The 10,089-nt window shown below is 42.2% G+C and overlaps 1 long non-coding RNA gene across 1 annotated transcript; it reads right to left on the bottom strand.

The window, feature by feature from the left end:
* Positions 1–7,258: 7,258 nt before the first annotated feature.
* On the bottom strand, positions 7,259–9,142 carry LOC124683013. The gene is made up of 5 exons (XR_006996531.1): positions 8,954–9,142; positions 8,470–8,569; positions 7,901–7,991; positions 7,626–7,762; positions 7,259–7,527 (listed from the first exon to the last, which is right to left on the bottom strand). It is a non-coding gene; the product is annotated as an uncharacterized LOC124683013 (long non-coding RNA).
* Between the last annotated feature and the right edge of the window lie 947 nt (positions 9,143–10,089).

Genomic DNA, 10,089 nt, shown 5'->3' with positions numbered 1-10,089 from the left:
AAATAATTCAGGGTATCCCTTGGCTCTCATAATCTGAATGATGGCTGCATGATCCAGAGTGTCAAAAGCTTTCTCAAAGTCAATTTTTAAGACTACAATCTTCCTCTTGGACTGCTGGCATTGGTATAAAAACTCAAAAGACCATGCAAGGCAATCCTGGATTGTTCTATTCTGAATAAACCCATACTGGTTGGCATGAACAGTTCTCTTAATCTCACCTTGCATTCTATTAGCAGTCAATTTAGTCAAGAATTTGAGACAGGTATTAGTCAGAGAAATTGGTCTAAAATCATTTATAGACTCAGGACTGTGTTTCTTGGGCACCAAAGTAATAAAAGATCCATTAATACTCTGCAGAGAAGTTTTACCACAATGAAAGCCATGACACAATCTAATAAAATCTGCTCTGATTATGCCCCAAAATTTCTTCAAAAATAAGCCATTAAAGCCATCAAGACCTGGGGCTCTGTCTGGTTTCATGTGCTGAACAATCTTATCAATCTCTTCATCGGAAAATGGGGTTACCAAGGAATCAAGATTATCCACTCTCTGAATGACAGCTCCAAGATCCATAGGACTAGTTGTCCTGCAAACTCCCATCCTATTTTTGAAGCTATGAAGGAAGGCATTAGCCTTTTCACTGTGAGTGGACAAAGTACTACCATCATCATCCAAAATATCTGCAATCACATTATGCCTATATCTGTCTGTTGCTTTGGAGTGAAAAAATTTAGTGTTTTCTCCTCCAAGTTTTATCCATCTTATAGTGCATTGATGTCTACGGGAGCTTCTATTCTTGTAGACAGTGTTGGGCCTCCAAGAGCAGAGGTTTGTAGAACAGCAGCAAGTTTCCCTTAAGTGGATCACCCAAGGTTTATCGAACTCAGGGAGGAAGAGGTCAAAGATATCCCTCTCATGCAACCCCGCAACCACAAAGCAAGAAGTCTCTTGTGTCCCCAACACACCTAATAGGTGCACTAGTTCGGCGAAGAGATAGTGAAATACAGGTGGTATAAATAAGTATGAGCAGTAGTAACGCAGCAGTAGTAACGCAAGTAAAACAGTAAACAAGCAGCGATAGCAGTATTTAGGAACAAGGCCTAGGGATCATACTTTCACTAGTGGACACTCTCAACATTGATCGCATAATAAATAACTCTTTCTCATATGTGCTACATACACTCTTTTGTTGGACGATGAACACATTGCGTAGGATTACACGAACCCTCAATGCCGGAGTTAACAAGCTCCACAATTCAATGTTCATATTTAAATAACCTTAGAGCATAATAGATCATTGCAAAATAAACCAAGAACTAACATAGTGCACACACTGTCCACATTACACTATGAAGGAGTAATAGATCACATCAATACTATCATAATGATAATTAACTCCACAATCTACAAGAGATCATGATCATAGCCTACGACAAGAACCACACGGTGCACACACTAGTCACCTTTACACCATGGAGGAGGAATAGACTACTTTAATAACATCACATGAGTAGCACACAACTAGTAGCGATACAAAGCTCATCATATGGATCTCAATCATGTAAAGCAGCTCATGAGATCATTGTATTGAAGTACATAGGAGAGAGATTAACCACATAGCTACCGGTACAGCCCCGAGCCTTGATGGAGAACTACTCCCTCCTCATGGGAGACAGCGAGCGTTGATGAAGATGGCGGTGGTGTCGATGGAGAAGCCTTCCGGGGGCACTTCCCCGTCCCGGCGGCGTGCCGGAACAGAGACTCCTGTCCCCCAGATCTTGGCTTCGCGATGGCGGTGGCTCTGGAAGGTTTCTCGTACCGTGGCTTTTCCGTATCGAAGTTTTAGGTCCCGGGGCTTTATATAGGCGAAGAGGCGGCGTCAGGAGGTCGAACGGGCGCCGACACTATAGGGGGGCGCGGGCCCCCCCTGGCCGCGCCGGCCTAGGGTTTGGTGGGCCTGTGCCCCCTCTCTGGCGGTTCTTGGGTGTTCTGGATGCTTCCGGGAAAAATAGGAACCTGGGCGTTGATTTCGTCCAATTCCGAGAATATTTCGTTACTAGGATTTCTGAAACCAAAAACAGCAGAAAACAGGAACTGGCACTTCGGCATCTCGTCAATAGGTTAGTTCCGGAAAACGCATAAATATGACATATAATGTGTACAAAACATGTAGATATCATCAATAATGTGGCATGGAACATAATAAATTATCGATACTTCGGAGACGTATCAGCATCCCCAAGCTTAGTTCCTGCTCGTCCCGAGCAGGTAAACGATAACAAAGATAATTTCTGAAGTGACATGCCATCATAACCTTGATCATACTATTGTAAGCATATGTAATGAATGCAGCGATCAAAACAACGGTAATGACATGAGTAAACAACTGAATCATAAAGCAATGACTTTTCATGAATAGCACTTTCAAGATAGGCATCAATAAGTCTTGCATAAGAGTTAACTCATAAAGCAATAATTTAAAGTAAAGACATTGAAGCAACACAATGGAAGATTAAGTTTCAGCGGTTGCTTTCAACTTATAACATGTATATCTCATGGATAGTTGTCAATGTAAAGTAATATAACAAGTGCAATATGCAAGTATGTAGGAATCAATGCACAGTTCACACAAGTGTTTGCTTCTTGAGGTGGAGAGAAATAGGTGAACTGACTCAACATAAAAGTAAAAGAATGGCCCTTCGCAGAGGGAAGCATTGATTGCTATATTTGTGCTAGAGCTTTGGTTTTGAAAACATAAAGAGAGCATAAAAGTAAAATTTTGAGAGGTGTTTGTTGTTGTCAACGAATGGTAGTGGGCACTCTAACTACCTCATCAACCGGACTTTCAAGAGCGGCTCCCATGAAGGACGTTATCTCTACCGACAAGGTAGATCATCCCTCTTCTCTTTTGTTTACACATGTACTTTAGTTTAGTTTTTCTTTATTTATGGATGACACTCCTCCCAACCTTTTGCTTACACAAGCCATGGCTAACCGAATCCTCCGGTGCCTTCCAACATTCACATACCATGGAGGAGTGTCTATTTGCAAAATTAAGTTGCTTACTGATGAATCAGAGCAAAACATGTGAAGAGAATTATTAATGAAAGTTAATTAATTGGGGCTGGGGACCCCTATTACTAGCTCTTTTTGCAAAATTATTGGATAAGCGGATGTGCCACTAGTCCATTGTGAAAGTCTGTCAAAAGTAAATGACAAGATCGAAAGATAAAACACCACATACTTCCTCATGAGCTATAAAACATTGACACAAATAAGAGGTGATAAATTTTGAATTATTTAAAGCACTACAAGAAAAGTTGCCATGGCCGACGAAGTTGAAGTCGCGCCGTGGTTGCTGGTGTACCATGGCCGACGATTTTGGTCCCTCCGTGGTGCATGTCAAAACTTTTTTTTCTCGTTTTTGAGGCCACCTAGCCCGACGAAAGCGGCCAAAACGTCGCGTATGGTGGCCCGGGACGTGGTGCATCGCGAATTCTCGGGTTCGCCGGCCGAGTCAACGCAAATCCGCACCGCCGAGGGATGTAGGGCCCAGATGGCAGCCTCTCTGGCATTGTTTTTTTTCTCGATCGCGCCATCTCGTTCAACGTTCTCCGATCGAGCCGTTTACGATGCAGGATCATGGGTCCCGCATGTCATCCTCTATGAACCAAAATTCTTTCTATTCTTGGATTTTTTTTTGACCCCCTGATTTCTGGCTACTTCCTTTTTCTTTTGATCCCTTGCCGCCTTGGAAACGTTGAGACCGCTGCTGCTAAATGGGACCCGCATGTCATCCTCTATGTGCAATCAACTTTCTTTTCTTGGAGTTTTTTTTGGCACCTCAAATTTGGTCACTTGCCTTTTTCTTTCGATCCCCCGCCGCCTCTCAAACGGTGATACCGCTGTCTGCTAACTCGGGACCCGCATGTCATCCTCTATGCACTATAAAACTTTCTTTTCTTGAATTATTTTTGGCACCTCATATTTGGTCACTTGCCTTTTTCTTTCGATCCCCTGCCGCCTCTCAAACGGTGATACCGCTGCTCGCTAAATGGGACCCGCATGTCATCCTCTATGTACTATAAAACTTTCTTTTCTTGGAGTTTTTTTTGGCACCTCAAATTTGGTCACTTGCCTTTTTCTTTCGATCCCTCGCCGCCTCTCAAACGGTGATACCGCCGTCGCTAACTCGGGACCCGCATGTCATCCTCTATGCACTATAAAACTTTCTTTTCTTGAATTATTTTTGGCACCTCATATTTGGTCACTTACCTTTTTCTTTCGATCCCCTGCCGCCTCTCAAACGGTGATACCGCTGCTGCTAAATGGGACCCGCATGTCATCCTCTATGTACTATAAAACTTTCTTTTCTTGAATTATTTTTGGCTCCTCATATTTGGTCACTTGCCTTTTTCTTTCGATCTCATGCCACGTTTGAAACGTTGAGGAACCTGCTGGCTCATGGGACCCGCATGTCATCCTCTATGTGCTATAAAAGTTTCCTTTGTTGGATTTTTTTTTCACCCGCTGATTTTTGGCTTACCTTTTTCTTTTGATCCCCTGCCCACTTTGAAACGTCGAGTAAGCTGCCGGCTCAAGGGACCCGCATGTCATCCTCTATGTACTATAAAACTTTCTTTTCTTGAATTATTTTTGGCTCCCCATATTTGGTAACTTGCCTTTTTCTTTCGATCTCATGCCACGTTTGAAACGTTGAGGAACCTGCTGGCTCATGGGACCCGCATGTCATCCTCTATGTGCTATAAAAGTTTATTTTCTTTAATTTTTTTTTCACCCTCTGATTTTTGGCTATTTCCTTTTTCTTTTGATCCCCTGCCGCCTTGGAAACGTTGGGTAAGCTGCTGACTCATGGGACCCGCATGTCATCCTCTATGTACAATCAACTTTCTTTTTCTTTTGATCTCAAGCCGCATTTGAAACGTTGAGACCGCTCGTCGCTAAATGGGACCCGCATGTCATCCTCTACGTACAATAAAGTTTCTTTTCTTGGATTATCTTTGGCTCCCGATATTTTGTCACTTGCCTTTTTCTTTCGATCTCATGCCGCCTTTGAAACGTTGAGTAAGCTGCCGGCTCATGGGTCCCGCATGTCATCCTCTACGAACAATAAAAGTTTCCTTTCTTGGAGTTATTTTTTACCCCTAATTTCTCGGCTATTTGCCTTTTTCTTTTGATCTCCTGCCCCCTGCGAAACGATGAGGACGTCTGTTGGCAGGTCGGTCCCACATGTCATCCTCTATGAACAATAAAAGTTTCCTTTGATGGATTTATTTTGAACCCCTAATTAATTTCTCGGATATTTCCCCGCCGCCTTGGAATCGTTGAGGATCGCTCGCTGCCTCATGGGTCCCGCATGTCATCCTCTCGTAACGGTAAATGTTTATTTTCTTGGATTTTGTTGACCAAACGATTTTTGGCTTATTTTTTCTTTCGATCACCACGTGCCTTTAAAACGTTGAGGACGCTGCTGGCTCACGGGTCCCACATGTCAACCTCTATGAACAATAAACGCTGAGGCTGCTGCTGCCTCATGGGTCCCGCATGTCATCCTCTCAGAACGAAAATGTTTCTTTTCTTGGAGTTTTTACCAACAAATTTTTGGTATATTTTTTCTTTCCATCCCCTGCCGCCTTTAAAATGTTGACGACGCTGTTGGCTCATGGGTCCCCGATGTCAGCCTCCCCGTACAAGAAACATATGATATCTTGATTATTTTGTAGACAATAAACAATGTATTGCGCTCTGAGCTATTTCAAACGGATAATTAAATCTTTATTTTTACATAAACAAACTTATATGTTGAATCTCCTTGTTTTTTTGTCTTTGCGAAGCATAGGACTTTCCTGTTTTTTAGAAAATTCGGAACTTTCCTGTTTTGGAGTGGGCTGAAATTGTACGAGTCAAAAGGCCTAGCGGGATAGTTCGAAGGCCCGGATGTCCGAGATGCAGCCCAATTGAAATCTTTCTTCTTGGATTTTTTTCACCCCCTGATTTCTGGCTACTTCATTTTTCTTTTGGTTCTGTGCCGCCTTGGAAACATTGAGACCGCTGCTGCAAAATGGGACCCGCATGTCATCCTCTACGTACAATAAAATTTCTTTTCTTGGATTATTTTTGGCTCCTGATATTTGGTCACTTGCCTTTTTCTTTCGATCCCATGCCACGTTTGAAACGTTGAGGAACCTGCTGGCTCATGGGACCCGCATGTCATCCTCTATGTACTATAAAAGTTCATTTTCTTTGTTTTTTTTCACCCTCTGATTTTTGGCTATTTCCTTTTTCTTTTGATCCCCTGCCGCCTTGGAAACGTTGAGTAAGTCTGCTAGCTCATGGGACCCGCATGTCATCCTCTATGTCCATCAACTTTATTTTCTTGGATTTTTTTTGACCCCCTAATTTCTGGCTACTTTCTTTTTCTTTTGATCTCAAGCCGCATTTGAAACGTTGGGACCGCTGCTGCAAAATGGGACCCGCATGTCATCCTCTATGTAAATAAAGTTTCTTTTCTTGGATTATCTTGGGCTCCTGATATTTTGTCACTTGCCTTTTTCTTTCGATCTCATGCCGCCTTTGAAACGTTAAGTAAGCTGCTGGCTCATGGGCCCCGCATGTCATCCTCTACGAACAATAAAAGTTTCCTTTCTTGGAGTTATTTTTTACCCCTAATTTCTGGCTATTTGCCTTTTTCTTTTGATCTCCTGCCCCCTTTGAAACGATGAGGACGCTATTGGCAGGTCGGTCCCACACACTACAACATAAAACCCACGTAGGGACGTCATATTTAGATGATAAAGACGCTTTAAAACATCTCTACACCAATATAGAGCCGCTGTTGTAAAACGTCCTAAAAACGTCTTCTTATGCACCGTCTCAAGATTTATAAGGACGTATTAGAAGCGTGTCAATATGATATGAGACGTTTATAAAGCATGTCTACCCTGCTAGAGACGTTTTGTTAAATGCCCCCCATATCGTCTCTAAAGTACATAATGGCGTCCTTACTAAATCCTAAGACGTTTCTATTTATTTACATAAAATGATTTTCTTTGTTGTATTCAAATTCTCGCCTCATATCAATGATAATAATTTTGACTTGCTATCACAGTAAAATGCAGTGCATTCTTTGAAAAAAGTTAACTTTATTTCTTCAGAACAACATTACATTACAATTGAACTGTACATTTGTGAAAGGATTACAAATTTGACGAGAGAAAAAAGTCTTTATATATTTTTCTTCTAACTAGTTTGAAGTCGGTCTATAAGCTTTTACATGGAGACAATGGTATATCAACTCCCCATTGCCATTACTGTATATTGCTGCAGCCGTTTTTATCTCCGCATGAGCTTGAATCAGACCAAGCTCGGAAAACTAAGCTCTCCACCCTGACGCGCTACGACTACCTCACTCTGCCTAACATCAGTGTAGCTGAGTAGCTCTCGTTCAGCACAAAGAGCAGACCACGCCCCTCTGACTCTCCCTTTTACGCCTGACCCAGAGAGTACCTGCAAGCATAAGGCAGCAAGCAAATATTCAGTTACATTTTACAACTTACAAACAAACAAATAAGTAGTATGATTGTGCTCTAAATTAACCAACATACTTCTCCTTGATTGGGACGTAAATGTCAACATACTTCTCCTTGATTGGGACGTAAATGTGGTAGTAATCAGGGAAGCCCTGCAACCTTACGTTCTCACGAACAGTCAAGATGTGCGCCTGATCTGGGTGCAGTATGATCTGCAGCAACCACAACCAACACATCTTCAGAAACAAGTAAATATCATTGCCCATAACAACCTATTCCCTGCTAGACAAATTAATTCGTAAACTTCAATAATAAGTTCCACTTTTCACAGGAACGAATGAAGCACGTACCACCGGTATTTTACCATCAAAGCAGTACCACAGTCTCTTGTCTCTTCACACTGCTAGTTTAGCTTCTTGTTTGCATAAAGCTGCAGACCGACTGCAAGAAAAATACTAACCACCCAAGCTCACAATCATTGCTAACAGTAATAGTTTTTAGCATTGGAAAGAGGGATGTGAGAAAAAAAGTGACAATGCAAGAGATGATAGCTAAAAAAGCACTTAACAACTGTCTGAAAAATAATTATATATGCAGCTATTTTGGACAGCAATCTGGTGCCACACTCATTCGGAAGCATATATAGAAATTGTTGTGTAAAAACAGAATAAAAGTAGTTATTACTGAATACACCACACTAAATATTCATTGTGTGAACTGTGAAGCATGCACGTTGAATCAAATCAAAGGTACAGGAGAGAGCAATCTTGATTTTGTACTTGACTAAAATAACAAGTCTATAGAAGATAACGCATATGGTTGCAGTGCTACATGATAACATGAATCAGGGTTCAAAAGATTAGATAATTGAGCACGCTGTCTAGACTTCGAAGTTAGAAGAAACCAACAGGAAACTTACCTTGGCGTTGGCTAGTACGAGTGCAGCACGCTGAAGGACGAATTCTTGATGCCACATCAACTTTTCTTATAGCAGTCACTCACAACAAAATCGATGTGAACTATCAAAATAGAAAAGAAGAAAAACATGTGAATAATTTATTAGCAAGAAAAGCAAATATGAACACAACGCATGTGTGTATTTTCGCTGAATTTTGAGAAGTAGCTGTCCAAACAAAAATGTTGCAGTATTACAGAAAAGCATAATACAACGACGTGGAGTACAAAACACTTTGTCTTTGTAATTGCAGTCCATTTCTGACTTCTGTCGGTCACATTGCTTACTGCCGTTACCTAATGGAGCACATCTAGCATGTAGTCCACCAAGCCAGGCCTCCAAACACCATGCACTCCACCACGATTGAAAGTTCATAGTACACCAGACAGATCTGGCATCCGCTCAATATAAGAGAACCGAAATCACAGATCTAAGAGCGGTTGCTTACCTCGATCGGTTCTCCCTTAGAAATCGCGCCCGCCTGGGGAGTCATGTGGAGAGTTAGTTCCTTCAAGGGAGCGGAAGCTGGTGAAAGGAGGAGGACACCAGGGTATTTCGCCAGCGAAATGCGCCGGGACGACATCAGGCGGCGGCAGCCATCCCGGATCTGCTAGGGCTGGCGTTCTTTGTTGGCGAATTTTTACAGTTAGGGATGGAGGGGACACGGCTGAGAGACGTGGGCTAAAGGCCCAGCTTAAGGGTACGTTCCAGAATTAGAGACGACGTGTACAACGTCTCAGGCAACGTCTCTACGTGCTGTATCCATTTCCATGTAGAGACGAACTTAAAAGCGTCACATAAGAGGCGTCTTTATATGCTATTTTTCTTGTAGTGTAAAACAAAAAGGAATCGAATGGATTAGAGTAGAGACCCCAGCTTCTGCTTCTTCTTTCTGCTTATCCTACTTAACTTAGGGACTGGCGCGGCAGCACGCCGTGCCTTTCTTGTAGACATTAGCTGAAGAACAAAAAGTATTTCTGTTGCAAGATAGAGTGGGCATGTGGCGACGTGTGGATATATTCAAAAGCAAGTGTCAAATCTATTTCAAGTGAATAGAGAAAAGTCGGCCTCTGTTTAGCGCTGCTCTTTTAGATCAGGCTCCTATGAACTCAGCCACTATTTCCTAATTCGCTAACGGTTGACCTCGTCCGATTACTGGCTGCACAAAAATCAATGTTGATGCCCCGTTTATTGAGTAGACAGGGGAGGCGGGGCAATGCCCTGGTGGCTCATGATCATGGTGGCATTGATGCCATCAAATTTGTTGCTACCTGGGTTAAAAAACCGGTAATCATTAAAAGTGCCAAGGTGTGAACTCCTCAAGTCAAAACAGTTCTCTAGACACTGAAGTATCGACAACTCTATTAAAGAGGGTAGAAAAGCTTTTCAGTTTTATAGTTTTCAGAAAGTGAAGAGAGATTGTAATAGTGTGGCTAATGAGCTCCATATTACGTAAGAACAAATGGCACTGCTGGCCTGTGGATGCATGAGGTACCAGAGGCAATAGATGTGTACTGCAGTGCATCAGCAGTCCAAGGATTACCTACATATATTTCAACAAAATAGTACATGATCAGATGCAAT

The sequence above is a fragment of the Lolium rigidum genome, chromosome 1, assembly GCF_022539505.1.
Source record: "Lolium rigidum isolate FL_2022 chromosome 1, APGP_CSIRO_Lrig_0.1, whole genome shotgun sequence".
NCBI classification, from domain to species: Eukaryota; Viridiplantae; Streptophyta; class Magnoliopsida; order Poales; family Poaceae; genus Lolium; species Lolium rigidum.
This window is presented reverse-complemented; position numbering and strand designations above follow the sequence as displayed.